This window comes from Phaseolus vulgaris, chromosome 8, assembly GCF_051622355.1.
Source record: "Phaseolus vulgaris cultivar YP4 chromosome 8, ASM5162235v1, whole genome shotgun sequence".
Classification (NCBI taxonomy): domain Eukaryota; kingdom Viridiplantae; phylum Streptophyta; class Magnoliopsida; order Fabales; family Fabaceae; genus Phaseolus; species Phaseolus vulgaris.
Window position 1 is genome coordinate 20,983,095 of NC_143505.1, and position 3,212 is coordinate 20,986,306.

Genomic DNA, 3,212 nt, shown 5'->3' on the forward strand with positions numbered 1-3,212 from the left:
ATTTTAATTTAAACAAGAACAATTTATTCCTAAATTTGTATTAATTTCAGGATTCTAGGGAAAAATAAAGATATATGGGCAAAAGGAGAATATACAAAGCTAAAAAGGGAAAGTTGGAATGCACTAGCATCACCAAAGCTGCTCCAAACTCGCAAAAAGCCAAGATGTCATTAGTGGATCTCGCTCAAGCGAGACTCGCCTGAGCGAGATTGCTCTAGTAACGTTGGGCCTTTTTACGTGAAACTCGCCCAAGCGAGTCCATTAGCGCCCAAGCGAGAAATCACTTAAGCCCAAGTAAATTAGGTTAAATAGGGGGCTTGAGGCACAACCCTTGGTGTGCAAGATTAAGAAGAAAACACCATTGAGTGAATTGTAATCCAATTAGGAGAATAGAAGGTGTTAGAAAACCCTAGAGGAGGTAGTTGTCAAGGAGAAACATCCAGAATCTTCTTTTCTTTCTCTCCCGTCTTGTAACAACCATCATGTGTGGCTAATTCTACACGTTTGGGTTGAGAGTAATATGTTCAAACTCTTATGTATTGAGATGATATCTAAACATAATATTTTGTTCTTGATTGATGATTGGTATTATTGTTTTGTTTGTAATGCTTGGTTTTTCATGATCTCGAAACTTAGATTTGACTGGAAAGTACTTCTAAGGTTCTGACCCAAATGATAATGCTTAACATATTTGAATGCTAGGAATAGATTTTAATTTTTAATTTCTATCAACATTTGATCTTAATGCTAAGTTGTTTTTATAAATATGCGAGGAATCGATATTTAGGAAACATCTTAATAATTTTATATGCAAGGAATCAATATAAATAATTTTTATACGGGCATCAATATCAATCAAATGACACAATATTATGCTAGTCAAAATACAAAAGAGTGAGAAAGATGAACCCCAATCCCTATTTTTCCAATTGAAGCAACAAACTTTTGAACTTGTTTTCTTATTAATCATTGTCATCATAACAAATCTCAACAAACTTTTATTATTATGTTTTATATTTAGTGAATCTTTTACTTGATTATTCAACTTTTCCTTGTGAGTTCGATATCCGTCCTTAGGAACAAATTATTGCTTATGATAGCACGATGCACTTGCCAGAGAAAAGTCATCAAATACTCGTACTAGTTAGTTAGAAATAACTACATTCTGAAATAATACTCATACGAATTAACCAAGACCGGCTATGAGCCAAAAGAATAATCGTTTGCATCTTGCAATGTTAGTCTCTTTAGTGAAACTCAATAGGTTGATTGAGAATTGGATGTAATCTGCCGATCAAATGAACTAACATAAAAATATCTCGAGTAATTCATTCTCTTATCTTGTTTATATTGCATGTTATTGCACCTGCACTAACTAAGAAAGTGAAGTTTTTCGTACTCAGTTTACGAAATTTTTTGTCAATTCGTTTGACTATTTTACACCTATTGTTCGTCTACAAATAGTTGCAAAAATTGCAAAAAAAAATTTAAAACACAATTCAACTTTCACTTCTTATGTTTTTCGTATTTTTCACACATATAGTATTTATTATTTTATTCATCTTCTAAGGAAACGAAAATGTGTACATTAAATATTAATATTATAATTTATTAGATTTAGAAAAAATGCTCATAATTAAAATTATTTTAATAAAAGATAATAAATGCGAGAGAAGTTATAAATTAAGACTCAGAAAAATATCAAACACCATTTTAATTTAAGTGTTATAATAAAAGTTTTGAAAATTATTTTATTCATCTTCTAAGAAAAATAAAAAGGGGAAAATTAAATAATAATATTATAATTAGTAAAACTCTCAATCAGTAAATAACTACATACTTTTTTTGTACATTTAAATAAGAATGAGAATAAAAGCAAAAGTTTAAATATACTAATTAAACTTTATTATGAAGTGGACTTTAAGGCTAATTCAACCTTATAAAATCGGCTTACGAGGTGAGGTTTGCACCTCGTTAGGATAGGCTCGAAATTGGCTCTGATACCATATTACGAAGTGAACTTATTATAAAATAGAACAAATATGAACAAAAGAGAACAAATATGAACAAAAGAGTAAAAGAAAGACAAATGATATGACAATGAATATCTCTTTTATTATATTTAAATCAGAATGAATAGTCTGAATATATACAAGTTGTACACTCATTTTAGGTCTAGCCAAAGAAAGAAATAATCAATCAATAAATACTAGAATCATATCAGGCACAAAAAAAATAAAGGTTATTTACCTTTATAAAGAGAAATAACTAAGAATTAGAAAAGACAGAATTAATATTAACATTTTTCTATAACGCTTGTATTCATATCCTTTAATATCCCCTTCAAGCTGGGGAGCAAATATCTAGCTTGGAACAAATACTCTTGAAAGATTAAGGACTTAAAGCTTTGGTATAAATGTTAGCTAGTTGCTCTGTGGTGGAAATGGAAAGTAAATGGATGAGACCCTTCTTTAATTTTTCTCTAACAACGTGATAATATATTTCTATATGTTTCGTACGCTCGTGAAACACTGGATTTGCTTGCAATGTATCTTGTTGAGTCATTGTCACAATATAAAAGAGATGATTGCTCAAAAGAAACTTTGAAATCTTGAAGATAAGTTAGCCATTGAATTTCACATGTAACAATGGTCATTGCCCTGTATTCAGCTTCACAAGAACTCTTTGATATCGTGCCTTGCTTCTTTAATTTCCAGGATATGAGAGAATTCCCAAGATACACACTAAAACCAGTCACTGATTGTCTTGAATCACTACAGGTGCCCCAATCACTGTCACAAAAGGCTTTTAGATGAGCAGAAGTGTTGGAAGAGAAAAATAAACCAAGACTTGAAGCTCCTTTAATATATATGAGAATTCTAATCACTGCAGTATAGTGAGAAATTGTAGGCTTAACAAGAAACTGAGAAAGTTGTTGCACAGAAAATGTTATGTCAAGTCGGGTATTAGTGAGATACATAAGTCTTCCAATTGATCTTCTATAAGCTTGAATATATGTGAAAGGAATACCTCCACTAGAAGAAAATTTTTCATGATTATCAATAGAAGTGGGTGCAAGTTTGTAGACTAAAAGACCTGCATCTGTTAACAATTTTAATGCATATTTCTTTTGATTCACCATTATTCCTTCTTTACTTCTTGCTACTTCTAGACAAAGAAAATATTTTAAATCCTCAAGATCCTTAATCTTG